The following is a 25,593-nucleotide window of genomic DNA, read 5'->3' on the forward strand; positions in this document are numbered from 1 at the left end:
TGCAGTTCAGTGTGATTCTCTCTGTGCTTCAGAGGAGAGAGGATGCAGTTCTCTGCTCCGGCAGAGACAAGATGGTTTTCTGTAATCTACCAGCTTTGAAATGTAAATAAAGCAATTTAGAGTATGTACACATATTCCTCATCATTCCGCTGTGCACGGGACACTGCTATAAATCAACAGTATCATGATTTTCTGGTCCGAACTTTTGCCACGCTTGCACTGGTGTGGCAACATCAAACCCACTAGACTTAATTACACTGTGGAAAAAATCAATAGGGCAGTGCGCTCTGCAACCACTCGCATGGGAGGTCGGGTCGTGAAATACCCCAACATTAAAGTTTACATGCAGGAGCTATTTCGGCCCGATGGCGTGCACCTATCGGACCTTGGTAACGAGCGTTGGCTGAGCGACATCAGGCATGGCCTGATTGACTGGTTGGAGGATGGCAAAGGGGCTTTTCAGATGTAGGTAGTCTTGGCGGCGAGACCACAATCTTTGCGGTCTCGGGTGGCGGTATCAGGCCTTGGGCGGAATCCTTTAGTCCATCTTCCTCTTTGCGGTGGCGATACCAGGGTTCCCCGTTAATGGGGTTTCTGAAGGGAGGCTCTGACCATACGCCAAAAGGTCGTCATTGCTCTCCCCTGCGGCGGCGGCGTAACAAGGGCGGCTATCTCTGCTTGAACATATGTTCTCCAGAGCTGGCCCATCCCCCCCACACACACTGGATAACCCTGATGCTTCCTAGGTCCCCGACTGGGGAGGGAGAACACCCAATGCCTGAGCCAAGGTCTACCCACATTTGAAATTTAATAAAGTTGTGGCCAATTTAATCCCATAGCACGTTGTCTTGAGTTGTTATTCCACATGACGGGGGGGGGACCGCGCGGGATCTGGGGACTCCGCCTGTCCACGCAATAAGAGATACAAAAGAACCAGGGCTGTGAATCTGGTCAGATACCCAGATCAAAGAAATTTCTATGCTGCAAACTTGGTTCTTCAGCTTGAGAAAAGAAGTATAAAAACAAAAAAGATTACCATTTCATGTTTTGCATAACATTATTCTACAAGGGCTACAATTCCCCTTTTCCCTGTTTACCATGTGGCTTGGGAGGGATTTGCATGAACATTGATGCTAGGTGATTGCACCTAGAGGGGAGAAGATGCCCCACAGCAGCACACCCAAACCAGCAGAGGCTTTAGAGTAGGAATAGATGGACCTGTCAGTTCTGGGTCTCTCATTTTCCAATCCTGAATTTGGTTTTCCACATTACCTCAGCAATCTGCTATTATTATTATTATTATTATTATTATTATTATTTAAAAACACACTACATGAAAAATTCACTGTATTTCACTGTGAATTGTTCCTAGAATAATTGCCCAATTTTGACTAATGTACATGCTTTTGCAAGCAATTTCTCATTTTATGTTTGTATGTTATTTTATGCTCTCTTCCCCCTAATATATGCATATTATATATATTTATAATTCTACAGTGTTTGGTTGCAGAAATGTGTTACAAAATTCAGACACCTGCGAATTTCAAAGGCTAGCTTGTGTGCTTCACTTCTCGTATTGTTACAGAGAAAGTGCGGCTAAGGCAGGCTCACCTGTAAATGTGAACTGAATCTAATTTCTACCCCAACCACACTTTAGAGTAAAAAGGAAACCACACCTCTAAACTGGAGATCTGGAAAGAAGAATGTTTCCATTTTATCCATGATTCCTGTTCGATTGCCCATATCTTCCTCATAAATTAGAATCTACAAACTATACTTGCTGAACTCAGGAAAAGAAAGCAAACTGATCACAATAAAAGTGTCTTCTCCACTAAAATAATAACAGCCTGAAGAGCGCATATTTCTTCTGGCAGAGATGAAGCCTTTGCTTTTGTATGTGCAGTTACTATTTTGAACCCATTACCTCTGTTTACTGCATAGATCCAATCTATTACCTTGCTCAGCTTCAGTTTTGTTTCCCCCCTAGGCGGCTCCACAGTTATAATGGTTTTCTTTTTTTAATTTATTGGCTCTGCCATCAAGGACTTTTCAAATTGCTGTTGCCGTTATTTGCCACCATAATACCCCCTCCTTACTTAATTACATTGTTTTATTTCGAGATCAGAAACTTTATTGTCTCTTTAGAGGGTTGTGTTGTGACACACTTTACTGACTTCCAAGTTTTGTTGTCTCTTTTCTGCCATTTTAGTTTAGGTTGTCTCTTTTTCAGAGTGAAAGAAACAGATCACCTAGAACCAGAAGGAAAGTGAAACATATAAATAAAAAGTAAAATATGCTAGGTTCAATCCATCTCACCCTGTGGAGATTAACAGGGGTACCTAACCTACATCAGTTTAGGGATCTGGATGGTAAAGGCACTTTGTTTACCACATGTTATAATTAATATACTTGGATGGCTTGACTAACACATTCTTGTTTATTATTAATAATATTTTTCTCATTATTTAAATGTCTATAGCCCATCCTTCATCAATACTGGTATCAGGGTGGGAGTCAACATGAAAAAAATTACTCAGTAAGTTTATACATGAACATCAGTAAAACAATAAGGAGACCCATCAAAAAGGGGCAGATAAAAAGAGCAAATAAGGCTTTAACAGTAAGAACCCTTAGATTGCTTGAGGAAACAAATAGTTGTAACTGGAAAGACAGCAGCATTGGGGCCTTGACAACTTTGTCAAGAGAGAGTATTCCACAAACAGGGTGCCACCATGAAAAAGGCTGCGTCACACATCTCCCTGAAATTAGTCATTCCTATCAGTGGAACACAGAGAAGAATGACAGAGCAGGGTATTGTTTATTGTCACTATTCCATGGAGTTTCCACATCGTCAATAGGCACTTTAGGAACAGGTAGCAGAGGAAGGTTTATGTGAAATGAGGGGAAAGCACATACTGAATTACTAGTATGGGTGTGTGAGGGCCAGTTGCACTTCATAATCACCATGTGGCAATTGCAAGGGATAGATGTCTCCATTCACTGAACCAGTTATGATTATTTTGCCACAATCCTAAACTCATGTTTTACAGTAGTGGCCATTTTGCAGTTCCATCACAAAGGCTTTCAAGAGCTACTACACACTGCCCATGAACTAAGCAGGGAGCATTTCATCATGTGCCGATTATAAATTCAGCTCACCAAGTCTCAAATCACATTTCAGCCCACTCCCAGGATGGATCCCAAACCCTGGGGAACAGTCATTGCTCCCTATTCCTTGGGAAACCTAGGGTAGATTTACACTCGTGGTTTACAACATAAATAATGGTTTTCGTAACATATAGAGGAACACATTATGTTCTGCCTCTAGTGTTCATAATGTGTTATTAGAATGTGACACTAGAGGGTGCTGCAGAGCAACCAGCAGCGCTTTGACAGAAGAAAACCCACAGCAAGGTAAGAAAAACGTTTTAATTTGCAAGTATGACCTTTTTAATAACGTTTAATAACGTTAAACAGGTCAGTGTAGATCCAGCCCTAGTCAAAGAAAGGAACTGTAAGGATGTTATTGCCACAAGGGCATGACCCAAAAGTACTTGCTGCAGCGCCCTTGCTGAGACTAAGCAGGTTTGGGTCTGGGATTTGGTCTGAACCAGAAACCTCAACAAGCAACTGCCCAGGAACCCCTACAGTGCTGTCTGTTCAATGGGAAAAAGACGGGTTCCAAATGAATAAATGCAAAATGTAGAGACTATTCTGAATAAATAAACCAGCGAAATATCTTAGTAACTGATACGTTCGGTCTGTAGTAGTACAGTAGTACGTTCCATCTTTCTAGTAAACCTTTAAAGCTGAATCATACACAGAAGTTAGAACGATTATGTGGCTGTGCCAGACCTGCTTGAATTCCAAGCACTGTTGTTTACCCGATACATTTGTGATATATTTAAGTCAGGCTCATGCTGCCAGCCCCTCTTTGGCACGAAAACATCTCTACCATTCGTCAGAGCTGCACACAGACTCATTTCTCATCTGGAATTGCAAGGAAAGATGCCACCTTGTAGGTTATTCATTAAGAACTAGATTGGGGCCACAAACTCATTTCAGGTATGCCAGTTAAAGGCCATTACACTGATAGTGACTCCGAGGCACATTCACATTCCAGCCTTGCTTGCAACTGACCTTGACGCAAACCTTCTGCAGGTAGATAAGCTGCCTCTTGAGTGATTCAATCCCATTTCACAGGCATTCTTGGCCTATACTATATCTAGTTAGACCTATGGCAATAAGTCCTTCCACATATTTATTATATATCTGCTGTACAGGATGTTATAATTTTGTGGATACAGTTGGGAACATCTGAAAAGTTCACAGAATATTTATTTGAGCGCTCTGTATTCAAAATACATTTTATGTATACCTTGGGTACAGATGCAAATTAGAAGATTGTCATTGCTGAGCAAGAATCAACCAAACTCCCAAACACTTAAAACAAAAACAAAAAAAAGGATGTTCTGGAAACAAATAGGAAACTTCACACTATATTTGGAAACTATTATGCTTGTTTATGCAGGCTTTTATAATCCACATTGCCATGAGCTCAGTTTGAAAGCAGCACTCTATGTTAGTTAGCACACTTAATGAAAAATTCTGCTGCTCATAAATGCAACTGTTTCAGTGATTCTTTGGTGGTGGGGGATGCTGTGAAACAGGACCACTAGAGCGTTGTACTAAATTCCCTTTATCCCTAAAACAAAGGAACATGAGAAGATGCCAACTGAGGAAGACCATTGGTTCATCTAGTTCAGTACTGTTAGGGCCTCTCCAGGAATTCAGACAAGGTTCTCACCCAACCCAACCTGGAGTTCCCTTCTACATCACCTGGAAGCAGATACTCCACCACTGAGCAATGGCCCTTCTCCAAAACCAGAGTTTCCCAATACTAGAGAAGAGCTAGAATTCACTACCATACTTTCTGTGGGTCTTCTAGTCCATATGACAAAAGTACTCAGTCAGACATATCTGGTGGTTCTATAATGCTATTTTAAAAATTCCTGCCATTCAAGGCTCATCACAATACAACCGTGAATATCACATTGGTGCATTATACAGTGTTCACAGCTTAACTTTTAAAACTTTGTGTGGGTGTTCAAAACATTTTCTCTGCATTCCTTTGTTTAAAAAACCCTAAATAAATCATTAAATAACAGCAATGGTTCACATACAGGAGACCAAACCATAATAAAATGCCAACGTGAAAAATACAAGTAGCAAAAAAAGCAAAAATCATTCACGACAGAAGCAATATCTGGATCAGTCAGACATCAAGGACACTTGAGAATTGATAGTGTACTGTGTATGGTCAAGGTAAATTATATTTCTCTTTTGAAACTATTTAATAATATTTTGATATGTCACCATGAGTTCTGTAAAAGCAGCCTAGAAAATCATACTTATGAAAGAATATTTCAATCTCCAACATCCAAATAATAATAATAATAATAATAATAATAAAACATTGCATTGACTTAAAAACAAAACCACAATCAGCATGATTTGTTAAACATATTAACTGTGCAGTCTTGTGCATGTCTACCCAGAAGTAAGCATCACTGTGTTCAGTAGGATTTACTCCTAGGTAAGTTTGAGGCTGCAATGCTATGCTCATTTTCCAGGGAGGGGAGTCCCATTAAGTTCTGTGAGGCTTACTTCCAAGCAGGTTTGCACAGGATGGCACTGTTTATTTAATTTGTCTTATTTAACAAATTTTATATACCACTTTCTCAACAGAAGACCTCTAAGCAGTTTGCAAAGCATTTCCAGCAGTGCTGAAGAAAGCTTCCAAGCTAGTGGTACTAACAAATAAATTTCCAAAATTGCAAGCTCTCAAAAAACTACACCGAGTATCCCTTAGTTTACCCTACCTTTCACTTAAGCCAAGAGAACTCTCAAGTTCCTCTTCCCCTTAGGAAGTGCTGTAATTTGGAATTTATATGATGTGATTTAATTTGATGAGATTGGCCAGTTGATAAAAATTATTTTTTTTAAAAAAAAAGGAAGTGCTGTCACCAATTAAGGGAGACACATCAATGCTTTTGTGATATTGGTAGTCATTATACAAATCCCTTACCTTTTTGTTTAATTGGTATGTCTAGCAGCCAACATACCTCACACTGTGGAAAGGGAGAAAGACTGATATGCTTAACAAGCCTAGAAACAAATTATAAAAGAATACATGATGGCATTCAGAGGTAGCCTAAAACTAGAATTGGTACTCTGCAATACAGGTGAGTAACACCACAGGCTACAGTAACACCATATATTTAAAGCACTATAAGATCACTTTAAATAGCTATGGCTTCCCCCAAAGCATCATGGGAAGTGTAGTTTGTTAAGGGATCTGAGAGTTATTAAAGGTAAAGGTAAAGGTACCCCTGCCCATACGGGCCAGTCTTGACAGACTCTGGGGTTGTGCGCCCATCTCACTTAAGAGGCCAGGGGGCAGCGCTGTCCGGAGACACTTCCGGGTCACGTGGCCAGCGTGACATCGCTGCTCTGGCGAGCCAGAGCCGCACACGGAAACGCCGTTTACCTTCCCGCTGGTAAGCGGTCCCTATTTATCTACTTGCACCCAGAGGTGCTTTCGAACTGCTAGGTTGGCAGGCGCTGGGACCGAGCAGCGGGAGCGCACCCCGCCGCAGGGATTCGAACCGCCGACCTTTCGATCGGCAAGCCCTAGGCGCTGAGGCTTTAACCCACAGCGCCACCTGCGTCCCCTGAGAGTTATTAGTTGACTCTTATTCCCCTTACAGAGCAACAGTTCCCAGAGTTCGCTGTGAAGGTGAATTGATTGTTAAACCACTCTTGGAGGGGGAAAGGGGGTCTCCTCAAAACTCCAAACACCCCTAACAAACTACAACTCCCAGAATTCTTTGGGTGAAGCCATGACTGTTTAAAGTAGTATCATAGTGCTTGAAATGCACAGTGTTAATGTGTCCATAAAAATCCACCCCACAAATTGTCTGAAGAAGTAACTCTGCTACTACTAAATGGGGGTGCTATTGAATAGGGCAAAAACATAATATTGGAGATGAAAAACAGCTCCTGTACTTTAAATATTCTCAATACCACGGGTAGAGCTCTATGCATTTACCATTGTACATATGTAGACCGTTAAATATATGCACATAGAGTCAGCGGCAGCAGGAGAGAGAGAGGTTTATAAACAATCCAATTAATAATGTTTGGTAAAGGGTTTTTTTTACCCCAAGTTAATTAATTTGCAATTCAGAGAAGTAGAAGCTGGACAATGTCTCTAGGTCTGATGTTCTGCTGTTGATAGCCTCCTGCGAGTGTGATGGCTGCGCTGATCATTAAACTCCAGAATTTGCTTTTGTTTCCTGTTTTGTGCTTGACTTCCTACGTGGCCAAGGTCTCGCTCTTCAGCTTCCTCATCAATTAAATAAAAGAGGGAACAAGCATAACCCTGTCACACAAAGCTAGAGGATAAGATGGATAAAAGATCATAAGCAATTCAGTTACCAAGACGACAGAAACCTTAAAAGCTGCAACCGGATTATATTTTCCCCCAGTGTTATTCTGTGCTTTATCTTATAAGTGCTTCTTCTCAGGCTACTCCAGAAACTAATAGCTTTTCCCAAGAAAATCTTTCCTGATACCGTTCTGCATTTTGTCTCTGAGCATCACCTGACCCCACTATTCTTCACATTTGGCTCTACTTAAAAAAACAAAACAAAAAACCCATGCTACACACACTGTGAGACAAATCAACTCCTATCACTCTCCTCTTATATCAAATCCCAATTGGAATTTAGGTTCCAACATCGGGTAATAGCAGTATGGACTTTCAAGATACCTTGGCCCAGTCACTTTGAGCTGATTAGATTCTTACAAGCACAAACTCAGAACAGCAGGTTACCTTCCTAATATCGCTAACTCTATGTGACAAGGCCATTTCCCAAGCACTTCTAACCTGCACAATTCGTATCATGACCCATACCTGCTGTAAATCCCTATGGAAATATGCCCGTGTTGGGCAGGAAGCACTATTGTGTCATCACAGTCAGGCACCATACTACAGTTGCTACCCACAGTGCAACAAGATCACTTATCCAGGCCTGTGTTTTTCCTCAGAGCTCACTAAGTCTTTATCTTGCTTAAGGCATTAAAGAAAAGGTCATTTCCAGACAAATGGTCCATATTCTGATACCTTGTTGCAATGCAAATTAGTGCTGTGCTGGAAATTTATCCCACTTTTTCCTGACCATTTGCCATCAGTTAATGAGAAAAGAAATTGCATTCAAAATTGGGAAAGTGGAAAGAAAATGATGGTGAAATTCTCCTGGGGGGCAGGGGAGAGACTGGTTTATTGGTGCTCATTTGATTGCACTGTTTTGCATAAAATCAATTTTAAAAATTTAAAAAATTAAATGTTGACATTCTCATGGATGCAGGTAGAGAATGGGGAGAGATTTGATTCAGTTCACAAATTTAGGTGAAACTTCCAAAACAATACATGATCCAAAACACAGCCATCCTTTGAAATTTGCACATCTCTGAATTTTGCAGTGCTGTTCTCCACCAAACGCAGGTATAACCCATTGCTATATATCACTTTCAAAAGGCTGCAGATCCTCAGTGGGAGAGTTGAAACAGGCAGTGACCACCAATATGGGCAGCTAGCTCATTACTGGGAACAGTTTGGATCACAAACACACAGTAATAAGGTTTTCTTAAAGTTTTATAATGAGTTATGAATTTCCCCGGCACTATGCATTCTGTGTTTGTTGATGCTTTTATGTTATAAAGGGCTGGAAGTTTTAGTTCCTGAGTGCCAATCCATCTGAGGGAAGGGCTGCTGAGATGAGGTGAAGAGGTCATTTCCCCTCCAGTCACAGCATTTTAAAAAAATCAAGCTTCATTAGGGGTTTTGTGGTGACACAGCCCTAAAGACAGAACTTGGGAGGACAGTGCTCTGTTTTATTAATGTTATGACACTTGCATAAATTACATCATTTATGTAAAATCATTTTTCTAGAAAAAGAGGTGCCGGACCTCACCACGAAGACCTTCCTCGTTCTCTTAGAATGGCAATGGTGCCCACCTGAGAGGGGCAGGAACTGAGTTCTGGTAAGTTTCAGCTGAAAAAAAGACCTGTGTGAAATCCTTATATACGTACTGCTGCTTGACGTTTTCTGTAATTTACCCATGTGCTGTGAGAGGTCCTTCAGAGAACCTTAATAAAGATTTCTGATAAACTAAGGAACATTCAGAACCATCCAAAATAAATTTTAACAAGTTCACACATATTGCAGAGTTACAAAACCATGCATATATTAGTGAAAATAACATATTATATTGGGGGAAATTGCTTTGCTAAGATGTGTATATAAGGGGCAACTGCATACAAAAATGTGTATATAGAGAGAAATTCACAATAAATACTGATGAATTTTCATGAGGACCAGATATAGATATAGATCCAGGTTTCCTTTGTTTGTTTATTTTATATTTCTATACCACCTTTTATCCAAAGATCACAAGGGAGGTTCACAATATAAAAACCACAAAAATCTATAGCATAATAACGAGCAAAAACAATACCCACAAACACCGTGTTGTGCTACCCTTCTCTGTGTTGGCCAAGAGGCTATTTGCAGGTGTTCTTTCTTTCCTTTTACAAATCATCAAATCTGCACTGTACGGCCTTTCCAGATACTCACACTTCAATCAAAGCTCAGAGGAAGACATGTTGAGCTAACACACCCCACAAGGCTTTTTCAGATCAGGAACTAGAGGCAGCCAAGGGGGCTTCACAGGACTGGAGAATGTTTACAAGAAATAAAAACACACCACCTTTGGCCACCTCACAACAACAGTTTAAGCTCAAAACTCCATACCCATCAACATTTAAAAATAAATAAATCTCGAAATTCTCAAGTGCCCTGAGAATGCAGCAGAAAACTGATCCTCTTTCACAGAAGAATAAAAAAAAATTAAGACCAATTTCAGAACAACTGAGCAAACAGGGTGTTAGGGGCTTAGGTTCTGATTTTTTGTTTGTTGTATTTTTTAATATACTGGCCAGATAACTAAGTTGTCTGGGTGCTGTACAAGCACCAGTCAAAATACAATCTGAAATGTAAAACAATAAAATCACCAATACAAATCAGCAGAGAAGAAATAATCTGAAAAGCAACATAATTGCAGCAGCATAAAATGCATTTTAAACCAGCATAAAGCCAGCAAGAAGAAATCAACTTGGTGGACAAATTCAAAAACACCCAACAAATATGTTATAATTAATTATCATTCATTATAACTATAAAGGCCTGGGAGGTGTGTTTTTTTAAATAATTGTCTTCACTTAGCATCAAAAGTACCACAACATGGGTGCTGGGCAAGCCCCTCTGGAGAGAGCACCACCAAGAAGGCCCCCTCACCAGTAATCGTTATGCATGAGAACCTGGAGATGGTCCTCCAATGAAGATCTGAAGGTCAGCTTCCAATTCACTTCCGCTGTTTCTGTGGCCCATTATATCCATTTGGTATACCCTCTCTGGTCCATTCACAATCTGCTAGGGACAAGGACTGTCTCACACTACACATAATACAAAGCTCAGTGGAGCGGAAAACTTAATGGGACAGAAAGTACAAGTCCAATGAGAAGAATGAAACAAGTGCACAATCGAAAGAAAGAGAAATAGGATGAGGAAGAGAATATTTGCATCTAGTATCCTTCATGCGTGTCACATCATTAAAATTCTTCTTGGAACAATAATGGGTGGAGAATAAGTTGACCTTGTCTATATATATTAGATGAGGAGTGGGGAACTTAGAGCCCTCCAGATGTTACTGGACTTCAGCTGGAATCTGAAGGGCCACAAGTTCAGCACTCAGGTATTAGACAGCTATATAGACAATGTGCAGTATTCACAATAAAAATGGAGGGGTGATGCCTTAAAGCAGAGTACTCACTTTTTTCTGTGATCTTTTTCTGCTGTGTGTGAGATGTGGTTTTGTTTGTGCATGTGTGGGTATGGTTGTGTATTTACTCCAGGAAAAAATATAAGTTGGAGCTGTTGTTTTTTTAAAAAAATGGAAGTGTCAGCCGTTTTCTTTTGCCACACTGCTTGAGCAAGAATCCAATAGCAACCAAGTCAGTATGCAACTGCCTCTGCAGTCTTCAAGCAGGGTTCAAAATTAGGCACAACAAGCTCCCTCATCCCTAGTCAGAATGCTAATCAATAGTTTTATTCAGTGCCGGCAGGAAGAGGCAGGAGGAGAGACATTAGAAAACGCATCCAACTGCATCAACTCTTACAAAGGTTAACATGAAACTCAAATCCTTTTTAGCTGGGATGCAAATGAGGCCATTACAAGTGCAAAAACAATGGCACTTCACTGTTGAATGTAAAGAGCTTGCCAGCCTTATGCTTTCCCTGTATGACAACAGCGCCCTATTTAATAGCCAACCTATTGATCTGAGAATTTCAAAACTTAATTAACACTGAGACTTCCTCTCAGATTGTCGGGGCAGGGTGAGGAGAGAAAGAAACTCCAACATTCTGATAGGCATCTGCATTTGAACTTCTTCAAAATGTTTTCTACTATTCCAAGAAATTCCAAGCAGAATTTCTTCCTAGGATATTATTCTTGGGGTGTTTTTTTTTGGGGGGGGGAGTATTCACATTTTATATTCTCCAAAGCTACAAAACTACTGTGTACAGCCCAGGGAGCTCTTTCACCCTCTTCAAAGCAGACAAAAAGAATCAGGAGCCAGCACAGCCGTCAAAAGTCCATGTTGGAATGTGAGTGAGATAATTTCTACTCTCAGACCCGAAATCACAGGACAAACAGAAAAAAAAGCGGGGCAAAGAGAAGTGTGGGTGACCCCTTTTTGAGGTGCCTATATGCTTTACATATTCTAGCACTGTTGTTCTTTTGTAGACAATATGCAAGCTTTTGGGTATAAAGCTTACAAGTTTTATTAGCTACGTGATGAGTATTTAAACATAAAATGCACATACATAGTCACTAAGGCAAACTACAAAGCATTCATGAATAACCCTTCCCAGACTGTTTCATTCTTACAATATGTTCTATCTGCTGTCAAGGATGAGACATGACAGCGAATGATTACCCTTGGAGCTGGAACCTCTCTGTTTCCATCATAAAGTTGGATCTCTCTTTGTGTTGGGATCTTAGTCTACCTATAACAGTGCTCTAGTCTCTTGTATTTATACTGTTGTGCCTGCGAATACAAAAGACAGCCATGTCTCCATGGTCAGCCAGGGGAAGAACCAATGGCATCATCCCATACCACTGCCAGGTGCATCAAAGGGTTGGCAAGCCGCCCTCCTCACTATCAATGTGAGACTATGAGCTACTGCCATTTTTATGGTTTTGGAACTTCAAAGCCATGAGAGACGTGGCAATTAGCCAAGATACCAGACATATTCATCTAATACATCCTTATATAAAGTTAACCCTTTAAGGTCCAACAAATTGTAATAGTTGACTATTAAGCAGATTCAGGCCCCTACGCAGGCCTTAAATTATTGGATGCCACCTACCTCCTCATGATCAAAAACATTTCCATGGATTTTCAAGACAGGTAAAGTTCCAAGTAACACAGCAGATTCAAAGAACACACACAAAAGCACATAGAAAGGAATCATTGAGGGGGGCGTTCCTAGCTCTTCCACCACCACCACCGCACTCACAACACGCACACACACATCCATTCAATGTAAGGAAGGGTGTAATCTGAAGACCTCCCCCATACTTGGTGTATGGCTAAACCACAGATACAGTTATAGAAATATAGCATTCACTAAAATTCCGAATTTGTGGCTTCCCCAAAATATTGAGATGAGGCGGAATCTTGAGGACATGCAAATACAATGCCTGGCCAACCAGCAGCCAGAAAAGAGAAGTCACCATAGCTTCTAACTCAAAAAAATATCTGGAATGTCATATAGATGCCATGTATTTGCAGCTTTCTATTTGGCTCTCATTTCAGACACCAGTTACCTTGGAGTGCACAACGTATTGTTATTTCAATGCCTTACCCATGCTTCAGCAATTTAAAATACAATATGTAAAACTAATTATGATTATTACTATTATTAAATTATCCACCCTTTGCCCTAAGGTCCCAGTGTGAGTAACTGCAGCATTAAAACATAATATTAAAAATAGCTTAAAACAACTTACAATCATAGAAGATGGGTTCTTATAACCCACAACGGAGTTGCAGAACCACACAAACTTTACTCCAAAAAGCTTCCAGTGGCCTAACAAAGATGATGTCATGCAAAGAGATTTCTGCAAACCAGAACCTTCCAGTTCCTATTATCCCAGTTCATGCCCAATGGAAAATAGGTTTATTTACATTAGGAGTGGGGGATGCGGTTCCTGACCATTTTAGAAGAAATTATCTTCTTCCCTATGTCAGATAAATGACACTGAATGCCCCTCATTATTCTTTTCTTTGCCACACTCACTCAGTGTGACTTTTATCTTCTGCATAAGTAGCTAGCTGTGTATTTCATAGCTTCCACCACTTACCCATACTTCAAAAGAGACTTTTCAGGACACAGCAATAATAAGACTGGTGTTAATGATTCTGAACTGGAATCATTGCAAATGTATGTCTTTCCCTGCTACAAGGACATCATTACAGTACAGACTACACAAAGGCCTTTATGAAGTTTTTGAAACCATGTTGTCATTTGGTTTTAACAATGGCCAATCTATGCCAAGCAGTGGCCCTGGTGGGAGTTTTCCGTGCAAGCTGTTTGTTTCGGCAGATGAACAGTTTACTGTTTAGCTCCGTCATGTCACCTGCTGAAGTACTGGAACCGGCACCCTTCTCAATAGAACAGCTTGTATAGGGAACATTTCCAAAGCCATCATCAAACAAAAGGGGAAACTAGCTATGAACTACACGGAAGATAAAAGTCACACAGTATGCGTGAGTGAAGAAAATAAGAATGGTAAGCAATAGCTGGCACAGTGACATTTGTCTGAGATAGGATAGACAGTAAATCCCATTAAGGAAGCGAACAGAGGAAAATAATGTAACAAAGCATCAAACTGTGAGTCCTTTTTGGCTTATCCTGAAGAGCATCAAACAAAGCTCTGTGCACAGTTTGCAAGAACTGTTTTTTTTTCTTTTAAATCTCAGCACCTTTCCTGAGGAAATGTATTTTCAATTAATAACTCTCCACCTCATTGCCGTGACTTGTGTGAGGTGCTTTTCTGCAGAAAGTGGTTAGATCGCTGGTGTACACTCAAAAACTATTAGCAAAGCTGCCCCAAAGTGCAGGGCACAGCTTGATCAGCTAATTGGACTTTGAGAACACTTAGGAATTAATGGACAACCAGGGAGATCACAGGGATTGTTGGCATCAAGTGTGGTTTTCTAGGACAAAGTCTGACCAAGTGGAATCAGGGCCTGTGTACAAACACTTCAGCTACCTCCAGCAACAGAGAACCTTGTGAATTTTGCTTGGAATTTATTATCAGCTTATGATACCCTACCAGTTGGTTGGTGAGGACAAGAAAGAAAGACTTGTCAGTCACCAGCAACTCCTGCAGCCAAGCTGGTGCCAAATGTATTGCTCTGCTTTCCTTTGGACCCCATCAGCAAGGCCAAGAAAAGGGCTTTGCCATCTAGGCAGCCCAGAACCTCCATACACCCTGAAGCGTAGGTGAGTTCCCATGAGGCAAGACACAGTGATAACAGCATGAAACTTTACTGAACTACAGAACTGGACAACAAGGGCAAAGCAACTGCTTATATACATTTTTTAAGGCCTGTGCCACTCCACTCCCAACATGATTAGCTGTCTAAACTTCCAAGCTTCGAATCATGACTTGGAGCTTAAGGGCCAATGGCAGAGGCCCAAATCCTGAAATATTGTGATTGGATATCATTTATCGAATCAGAACACAGGGGCTCAGAATCCTTAGTCCAGATTCAAGCTCAGGCAAACATAGACCACTGAATACATAACACACACTGCCCAGGGATTCACTGGTGGAGGAAGAGGAGTGCGGGGGGAGCAAACCGCCCCCGGCAGCGTGATCCCGGTGGGGGGCCATCACGGCTGCCCCCCCACCCGCACTGGGCGCCATGCCCCTGCAGGCGGCGTGCCACGCCCCCGCCTGCTCTCTGCCCCCCGGTGCCGGAACATGAAGCTCTGCCACTGCCAGGCTTGTGCCCAGGAGAGGTCACTTCAGTGCTGCAAACAGCAAAAACAACATGGGAGGCAGCAGTTATGAGTTACCAGTCTCTGCAGCCACAGTAGGCGCTGTGATTCCCCAGCATCCCCAGAGATGCACTCCATCTCTCAAGACAAGCAGATGTCAACAACATGGCATCCAAAAGAAGTTCATGTCTCCCCCTTCACCCACTTTTAAACAAGCTCTGAGCTCCTGGGATTATTTTATTCTGGTGGGCAAGGCTTTTCATGTGGCCACTGATTTTTATTTTTAGTCGGTGGAGATGATGCTGTTTGTTATGCTCCTTTATGCTTATGTTTTAACAGCTGTTTGCTTAGTTTTATTGTTAGAATTGTTTTCAATATTTGTTGCAAATTATATGCACTTCCAGTGCTGTTTCAAACCTTTCATTTAAAACTTTTCCTCTGGCTTCAGGGGTGTATGAAAGTGTGATGGGGGGAATCTCATTTTTTTCAGGAAGGGTGGAGAATTAAACAAATTTTCAGGACTGGAGGAACTTAGCAGTAAAGGTGGGCCCACCATGTTTGATTTCACATTTCTTAATATAAATTTTTCTGGCCTACTGAAACAGATGGAAACAGCAGCTGTCAGTGGTCAGCCAGTCTGCCATGTCCTCCCATAATGCTACCTTTGAACAACACTACAACATGATGCAGTTGCATGACAGATGCATTATGGGAGAAAAAAGATGGAGGCCCCCACTGGCCTGCCATTGCAGTCAGAATTATTTCAGTTTTTAAGTGTAAAAGCAGATGCTGCATTCCAGGCTTTACTGATAACATCCTCGCCCCCAAAAAATGTATGCAGTTTCACATGCCCCTCCATGTCACCAAAGAATGTCACCCCACTTTGGTGGCATGGTGCTGTAAAAGTCAAAGAACATTTTTCACCCAACACTAATATTTTTATTTATAAGCTACCTGAAGCAGTGTGATCGAGCAAGGGATGGCTGATTAGTTCCCCAATAGTTACTGACAAGGCCAAGAACCAGCACCAAGACTCTATAAGCTAAGTGTGGAATTCACCTAATGCACTCCATCAACAGAGGCCATGCACAAGGACTTCCACTGCACAATGAGTCTTTCTTCCATTCTCTCCTCCCACAGCAGCGTACTTCTTGTTCTACTTACAGGTCAAGAATAATTTGTTTTAAAAGTCTTCTGACTGTTGGTTCACTGAGCCTGCTGCTATTTTGTAGTCCGATCTTTTTTATTTTTAAAAAAGTTTCATTGACTTAATGCATTTGGATTTAGTTTTACTGTACATCACTTTGCATTGTTCTTTTCTCTTCAGTGCAACATACAAGTTTAATATATAAACCATACATAGCACTTTGCTAGCAGAAGCAGAAATCACAGCACCACCCAAACAGCTATCTGAAAAGCTGCCACATAATCTCTTAACTAAATGAGAATTAGCAATTTTTTTTCTTTAACTTTAACCTGTGCATGTGAGAAAGAACATCAGCAGCCCCCAAGGTACAGCCATAATTTTTATTATTATGAAAGGATTGAATCTCTAAAACCCACGGTTTGAAAAGAATGCATCTAATCCTAAATCATATCCCTTCCATCTTAAGATAAAATGCCTTTCATACTAGGCGACTCTTGTATGAAACACATTTTTAAAAAATGTAAGCCTCAAGTACACAATCATTTTTCTTTTAATATCGGATATTAAACACAAATCTTGCAGCTAAGCTGTCAGAATTTCTGGACACACAGTCAAGGAAACTGGAGCCTAGTCACTGCTTGGGTCATCTATTTCATCTCTACAAGTATAAAACAAGGCACTGCCGCTTGCCATGAGATGCATTAATGTCACATCCAAAGTGTTCCAATGTCAAACTATTTTAATATCTCAAGGGTGAGATCTAGCGAAGTCAGGGTTGGGGAACTAGATCCAGGGGGTGAGCCAGATTCTTCTCTCCACTCCTTCACCCACTGTGTGCCAAATTTGACAGGTAGATGAGAACACCCACTTGTCATAGTCACCTGACATCAAAATGACACCAAGCAACCTGTTTTTGCCAGTGCAATTGAATACCAAACTGTGTGGGGAAAAGAACAGCACTGTATAAGCACCAGTGATTGTTTGCTACGTGAGAGTAAACTCAATCAGAGGAATTTAACATCATGCCCTTCTGATTGTTCCACCAGCGCAAGCTGATTACCCCCCCTCCTCCCCCAATGTTCTGGAGGTTTTCCTGACCCTTCAGAGCAGACAAGGGGGAGGCACAGCAGTGTGTGAGGGGGACAGCCCCATGGCACTAGTGGGAGCTGCCACACAGGCTCCCACCAGCATGCTGGGTTAGCTGAACCAAGGCCATGGAAACTGAAGCTACTTAAATCAATTTACTTCAGTGGGCCCATTCCGAGTAAGCTTAAAATTGTCTACCACCCCAGTTTCTTGGGGAAACAATAATGGTGTTTTATTTGTAATCTAAGTAACCAAGAACAAAGGATTTGATTTCCTCATCACACCCACAAACCCAATGCAGCGCTTTCTCCTTTGTCCCATTTTCTTGTATATAATAGTATTGTGAAGTCTTGCCACCCTTTCTGATGTCTGACATGAGTAACAGATTATGCATCTCAATAAGGTCACGCTACTGATAGAGTAAGACAAGTTACTTTTTTCCCCTCTTTCTTTTCTCTTTCCCCCCTTTTGCTCCTTCTAATTAAAATTCCAGGGTCTGAATAACTTATCACGCCTAGAGACAGAGATAAATGGATGAATAGATGGAAAGATCCATATACCACAGGCTTGGAATAACACTCCACGCTAGCAGACAAGAGAAGGTGGAATTAATAACTGTTCTGTGAATGATAACAATTCTAAAATGCCAGTAGTGCTATGCCGCTGTACGCAAGCACTCTCTTTTGTTTGTGCATCTGTGATTCAGGAGAGAAAAGTTCGTTTTAAATTCTACTCAAGGAGACATTTTTAAAGTTTGTTCAAAAGAGCTTATGGAATGCTAAACAGTTCATCTTTGTATAGTCAGTCAAAGTCACTGCAGCATTAGGATGGGGACGCAGATGCACTCTCCAAGCTAATGTGTCTTTTGCACCACTACAAAAAAACAAGGGTTACCTTCCCTTTAAAATGAAGGCTGGTGGTTCACTAGGGCAAAAGGGGCACTGCCCCACCAAGCTCAGTCTGCCCTGAGCCAGCCCCACTCCACTTGCCTCCTTACTTGCAACCAGTCCAGGGTGTAGCATTAGCTGTTATCTTCCTTCTTAGTCTCAGGGTTGCCTTTGTAGAATTCACTAGAGAAGAGCATGGAGACAGAGCCCATTAGTTCCGCCTGCCATTGGCTACGTACAGCCAGTAGGTGCACTGTTGGCTCCCTTGCTTCCACCCTACAACAAGCCTCCATTGCCTTCTTCTGTTAACTCTGGGCAACAGGTAAAGTAAAGGTAAAGGTACCCCTGCCCGTACGGGCCAGTCTTGACAGACTCTGGGGTTGTGCGCCCATCTCACTTAAGAGGCCAGGGGCCAGCGCTGTCCGGAGACACTTCCGGGTCACGTGGCCAGCGTGACATCGCTGCTCTGGCCAGAGCCAGAGCCAGAGCCGCACACGGAAACGCCGTTTACCTTCCCGCTGGTAAGCGGTCCCTATTTATCTACTTGCACCCGGAGGTGCTTTCGAACTGCTAGGTTGGCAGGCGCTGGGACCGAGCAGCGGGAGCGCACCCCGCGGCAGGGATTCGAACCGCCGACCTTTCGATCGGCAAGCCCTAGGCGCTGAGGCTTTAACCCACAGCGCCACCTGCGTCCCTGGGCAACAGGTAAGAACCTTTTATTTGCATAAGGCTACATTTCAGCCACACACACACACACACACACACACACACACACAAAGTCAGAATTTCCACCACCACCCCTCAATCTAGGCAACTCAAAGGCATTGTGCTAGTTTTCTACTCTTACAGCTGTAACAAACTGTGTATTTAAATATGTGGGTTTGTTTCAAATTTTGCTGCAAGCCACTTTGTGGAGGCTTTCCTCAAAATGCAGGGCAGAAATCCCTTAAATAAATAAATAACCACAGATCATGGACACGTTTCAGCAAGGCAAAAGCACTCAGTGAAGTACATGCCAAGGCAGCATCTGAGGACCAGAGAATGAGGCCTGGAGAGCTTCATTCTGGCCCCCAACCTGAGGTTCTTCACCACTGTGGAACAAGTTCAGGCGCACTTAAGCCCGCTGAAATCAATAGGCTTAAGCATACCTCTGTTCACTTGTGTACTTTAATGCTCCCTGACGGCAACCTGAGAAGTACAGAAAGAGCAGAAATACAAGCTTCCAGCAGAAAGAACATGGTGTGCTTGTTGTTTCTTATGGAACGCATCTCAGCAAATATTTTTTCACTGCAACCAGCCTTCTAACTAAACTGCCTACATGCTTCTGTATTTGACTAAGCACTTCCTTATTCCACAAAATAAACACTCATTTAATGGATGTGTGTACTGGAGCATTCCAAGACTTAATGTGGCTTGTGAGTTCAAGCATGCCTTTGTAGCCTTTTTGCCTGGTGCAAAACTTGTACTTCCAACAACAGGAAAGATCATTGGGGAAAATCACTAGAATTCATTTCCTTCTTTCTTGTGTCATGCCTTCAAGTTTCATTTTTACCAACTTGCCTGGGCAAGATTCTGATGTAAGAAAACAACATAGTGTTATGAGTTTTGGGGGGATTGGCTGAATGCCAGGGCCCCCCTTCTAACTCTTGGAATAGCCAGGCTAGCTTCCTCGTGATGTAAGCTCTGTGCGAGATGGCGTGGGTGGCACCCTTCCTTCCACTCCCAACTGCATGCACTATCAAACAATATCAAGCAATATCAAAAAGGCAATGCATAATTTAAACAGAATGGCTCATTGAAACCTTTAACCCTTCTGAAAGGCCTGGGGAAATTAAACCTCCCCATCTTTCCTTGGAAACATTATATAATAATAATAATAATAATAATAATTTTTATTTATACCCCGCCCTCCCCAGCCAAGGCCGGGCTCAGGGCGGCTAACAAGCAATAATAAAAACAAGTTGAATGATTACAACTTTAAAACAAAATTAAAATACAAGATTAAAATATTGAAACATTAAAATATTAAAATGTAGCCTCATCGCAGGAGGAGAAAGGAAAAGAAAAAAGAAATAGAGGGAGGGAATCAAATTGGCTCCAAGCCAAAGGCCAGGCAGAACAACTCTGTCTTACAGGCCCTGCGGAAAGAAATCAGATCCTGCAGGGCCCTGGTCTCATGAGGCAGAGTGTTCCACCAGGCCGGAGCCAGAGTTGAAAAGGCCCTGGCTCTGGTTGAAGCCAATCTAACTTCCTTAGGTCCGTGGGACCACTAGGGTGTTGCTATTTATGGACCTTGAGGCTCTCCGTGGGGCATACCGGGAGAGGCGGTCCCATAGGTACGAGGGTCCTAGGCCGTGAAGGGCTTTAAAGGTCAAAAGCAGCACCTTAAATCTGACCCTGTAGTCCACCGGGAGCCAGTGCAGCTGGAAAAGCACTGGGTGAATATGCTCAATTAAGCATATCTCTTAAATCAATTAAGAGATGCTATTTAAGAGGTCTCTAGAAAGCTATTCATGACTATTCCCCCAGCCAAAATCAACAGGAAGCAAAGAAATATAAAACATGTAATCAAAGGAGACAAGAGGGTCTGTAAAGCCTCATCTGCACTTTACCTGTCCACACTGGGCACTGCATTTAATTGGGAGGGAATTGCCATGAATCAGGTCTAAGAAAGCATAGAGTGGCATCCAGCTAAATAACTGTACAAGCGGCATGACATCTGCTTGTGTAACAGGAATTTTCCTCCCTCTCCTCCACCCGCATGCACTGCTCACCATCCCCACATCTGCTTTGGGAGTTGGGAGAAGCTCTAGCACAGAATTGCACCAGTTGAAATCACCCTCTTGCCCAAGTTTACTTATTGTTATTTGGGATTGCCAAGTCCTCACCCACAGATGGTACCTAAATCCTGACATTGTCTCAGGCACTCAATAAGATTGCAATGCTTACACCTAATGGTGTATCCTTCTATCTACCACCTTGCCTGCTCATCCGTGCCTTCCCCCAAGCCTTCTATAGCTGGCAAAGGTAGATGAAGGAGGGAGGATCATGTTATATTAAAGTTAAGAACAACCTGGATAGCTCGGTTGGTTAATATATTAACTAAAATTAAAGCTAACTCTTAAGTCATTAATGTTCAAACCTGAAGTCGTACCTTTGCTTTAATAAATGGAATTTACTGTATAATAAAAACTGAGCCCATATTGTTGCAAAAATATATTTGCTGTTCTTTTTTTCTTGTAAGTTTCATAGAAAACCAATGTTCAGCATGCATAACCATTCTACAAATGGCTCCATTGATTTCATTTTGATTTCCATGAATCCCTGCAGAAATGCTCTCTGAATAATTTGAACTCTGTTTCATGTCAGACTTTTAAATTATGCTAGCAACATCCGACAGACTGCACAACATGAACCAGCTTACATCACTCTGGTGCTTGAAGGATGATTGCACTGTGTATATCTTTGCAATCGCTCGGTACAAGACAAAATGTTCTAAACACCAAGCATATTCTTCCGCAGGATTATCTTTATCCCCAGCTCATTTTCTTCCTCCTCCTACGACCCTTGCAGCCCAAGACATCAATTCTGAAGCTCTGCATTATGCATACACATAAGTAACATTTAATGGGGAACATCTAAAATTACAGCTTTCCAAATGGCCAATGGGATGTTGCATTCCTCAGGGATGCGGTACTCATTCAGAGAAATTGAGGTCTCTTCCAATAAGACACCACCAAAGGCAGGTCAGTACTTATGCAGAGGTTCAGCCTTATCAAACTCCAGTCCATGAACTGCTGGTAGTCCACAAGCTCCATGCTGGTGGTCCACAGAAAGGTTGAGGAGCAGTGAAGAATATCTATACTCAACTCTGCATCTTGATTTCTACTCCCCCTAACGATGGGGATCAGGGCCATTTGATTATTGGACAGGCTAATAAGGCCCAGGTTAGGGCCCATAATTTTCATAATGCAGCAGATAAAGGGTCTCCTCTCAATGGCATAGCCTGGGGACTGCTTTTCATTATCAATAGTTTTAACAATGATGATGGTACCAAGTGATTTTATTTTATTTTTTAATGCAAGTTATATATGCTCAGCTCTATAGAACAAAAAAACCCAACAATTTTTAAAGTAGTCAGCTGAGATTCCCAGCCATTTCCAAGCAGTTTGCGTTTTTTAAAAAGAAAGTTTCAGAAATTCTGGAATAAGTCACTCAAGACTGAACACAGGGATGCCGAGGGCTGCAGTTAGAAATGTGGCATGCAGGGAATTGATTGGCCAGGTGCCTCTTTCTCTGCCTCTGATGTGCTAGATTTTTATGGACGGGAAATTTCTTTTCCCTGGGAAGTGCATTTGTGCACCAGACAATAGTTATTCCAAACATATAATGTGTTGAAGTGAACAAAACAAACAACCTTTTCCCAAACATTCTGTAAATTTATACCCAACAGTAGTTTGAAGGAAAACAGGAATTTTTGCCAATCTTATTTGGTGCAATCTTCACCACTGCAGTCCCCACAACCCAGGATGCACTGAATTTTCTGCAGAAAATGATATATTGTAATGAGTCTCGTTTTGCAGGCTACATAGATTATGAAAACTGTGATCATGCAAGCTACTCCTCTATAAGACTTTTCACCCTACATTTTACTGTGTGTAATGATGTCTCATTGTGATACTGCTTGAGGTTTTATTTATTTTTTAATGCACTCTGGAAAAAATCAGTTCGGAGAGTTTTCTGTTTCTCCGTGCACCACAGAATGCACCACTGATCAGCCCATTATGGAAGTAATGTTGCATTTTTATATCAATTAGAAGAAATAAGGAGAAATGAAAACGTGATTGATTCTTTATTATGGAGAAGAAAACAATTTGCGTTGAAAGCTGCTCAGGGTGTAAGAAGGCATTTTTCATACACAAAGGCTACAAAGATTGATCCTTTGAAGCAGGTTAAGACATGGCTGCCTTTTGATACTTGGCATCATTCAAGATGAAGCTCTGAGGGAGAAAAGGCACAAATCTCTCCACTCAGCTGTCCATTCAGGAAATAGCAGCAAAAATGCTGTGATGCTTGTGGAATATACAGGAATTGTCCTCTACTGACTAGGATTATGCTTTGGATTGTTTTGACAACCCAATTGAGCCTCTGCTACATTCCTTGTTTTCTCCCTTATCCACCTAAAATACAGAAGTACCTCGTGTTACGTACCATCTCCCTTATGAATGCTGTGGGTTACGCACTCCACTAACCCAGAAGTAGATGCCTCTTGTTGCGACCTTTGCCGTGGGATGCGAGCGGAAGTCGTACTCTGGCGGTGCGGCAGCAGTGGGAGGCGCCATTAGAGAAAGTGCACCTCATGTTACAAGCAGTTTCCTGTTACGAACGGACCTCCGGAATGGATTAAGTACGTTACACGAGGTACCACTGTGTATATCTTAAGTTTTGTATGACAACAATTACATTATTAAAATTATTATTAAACATTAAGTTACAAGGTTGTATGAAAAGAGTTAACAGGTTACACACTGGGAAAGGTAAAAAGTAAGAAGGTAAAGGACCCCTGGACGTTCAGTCAAAGGTAACTCTGGGGTTGCGGCGCTCATCTCACTTTCAGGCTGAGGGAGCTGGCGTTTGTCCACAGACAGCTTTCTGGGTCATGTGGCCAGCATGACTAAACCACTTCTGGCACAACAGAACACCGTGATGGAAACCAGAGTGCACAGAAATGGCGTTTACCTTCCCGTCACAGCTGTACCTATTTATCTACTTGCACTGGTGTGCTTTCGAACTGCTAGGTTGGCAAGGGCTGAGACAGAGCAACAGGAGCTCACTCCGTTGTGGGGATTTGAACTGCTGACCTTCTGATCAGCAAACCCAAGAGGCTCAGTGGTTTAGACCACAGCGCCACCTGAATCCCTTACACTGGGAAAGGAAACAGTTACAGAAGGATGGTCTCATCAGATGAAAATTGTAACTATTAATGTGAAAACTGTGAAGGCCTCCCTCAACACTGATATTGCCTCCAAGGGATACAGACTTTTTATTGCATGATTCATATTATAACTATCATTATAAGATTTTCTAAAGATATATTAAGCAAAAGAAATAAAGAATGAAAAACTCAAAGTAGCCACTAGTTCTGATAGCTGAAGGAAGCCTCCATGTTCAGAGACAGTGCATATCGAAGAACTCAGTGCTGGGAACCAACAAAGAGGACCGTTACAACCTGCTTAGGATATCTAGCTAATGGTTGCTGGAGGTAGCTGGTATAGGTGGACCTAGCACAATCCTTAAATCCTCAAATTAAATGAAGAATCTGTAGTTCACAATAAAATGCAAAGCTGAAGCTTCCCTAAATCACAGAATATTTATTTCCACAAATATAAATGTTATGTTTCTTCTGGGTACAGGAAAAAAAGACACCGACCAGCACAGAGAAGTTGGAGCAGCACACCTACCAGCAATGGATTTAGAAGGAAGGAAGGAAGGAAGGAAGGAAGGAAGGAAGGAAGGAAGGAAGGAAGGAGATACCCTTCTTTGGTAAAGGTTTAGGATTTGGTGCTAGAAAGAGAATGAAGAAAGTGTTTGTGAGTAAAGATTGATGCATCTGTCCATTTCAGTTTCCTCTCAGATTCTCATTGTCCCAGTCTTAGGTTCAAGTTTGCCACATTTCCATATTAGTTTGTGATTTTAAATAATAATAACAATATTAATACGCACAGAAATTCACCATTTTAGTAAGCATTATCCTAACACTCACATGTTATGCAGTCTTGCCCAATATATGCATTCCCTAATATAATGCATTTTTATATGTTATTTTCACTAATAAAAGTGTTTCTAAGCACACTTTCTCCTAATATACACATTATTTTTGGTTGGATAACTGCATCTCATAAGAACTGAAGAAGAGCCTGCTGGATCAGACCAAAGACCCATCTAGTCCAGCATCCTGTTCTCTCACTGGCCAACCAAATGCCTGTGGGAAGCTCAAAAGCAGAACCTGTGTGCAAATTACACTCTGCCCAGCTCCAATTCTTAGCAGCTAGTATTCAGAGAAGTGCAAACGCCTGCGTTTTTATTCCTCTTTTGTTTCATGAAATGAAAATTCAGTAAATGTGAACTGAACCTTCCCTACTTGTGATGGCAAATGAACTTAAAGTTTGGATATCTGGTCTTAGTTATCCCCTTTGCTACCAATTTTCATCAATACCAACTCACATCATACATGTGCACAAGAAGTATTTATTATCTGGAAAAGTCAAGCATTCTG

The 25,593-nt window shown here is 41.6% G+C and overlaps 2 long non-coding RNA genes across 4 annotated transcripts in view; one reads left to right on the forward strand and one right to left on the reverse strand.

Moving 5' to 3' along the window:
- The window catches only part of LOC307211005, a 120,730-nt gene that overhangs the window by 42,265 nt on the left and 52,872 nt on the right, over positions 1-25,593 (reverse strand). The gene's annotated exons all lie outside the window — the stretch shown is intronic.
- On the forward strand, positions 13,760-24,807 carry LOC307211063. The gene is made up of 3 exons (XR_013836269.1): positions 13,760-13,957; positions 23,509-23,724; positions 24,731-24,807. It is a non-coding gene; the product is annotated as an uncharacterized lncRNA (long non-coding RNA).

The sequence above is a fragment of the Podarcis cretensis genome (assembly GCF_951804945.1).
Source record: "Podarcis cretensis genome assembly, chromosome: 1".
Lineage (NCBI taxonomy): Eukaryota > Metazoa > Chordata > Lepidosauria > Squamata > Lacertidae > Podarcis > Podarcis cretensis.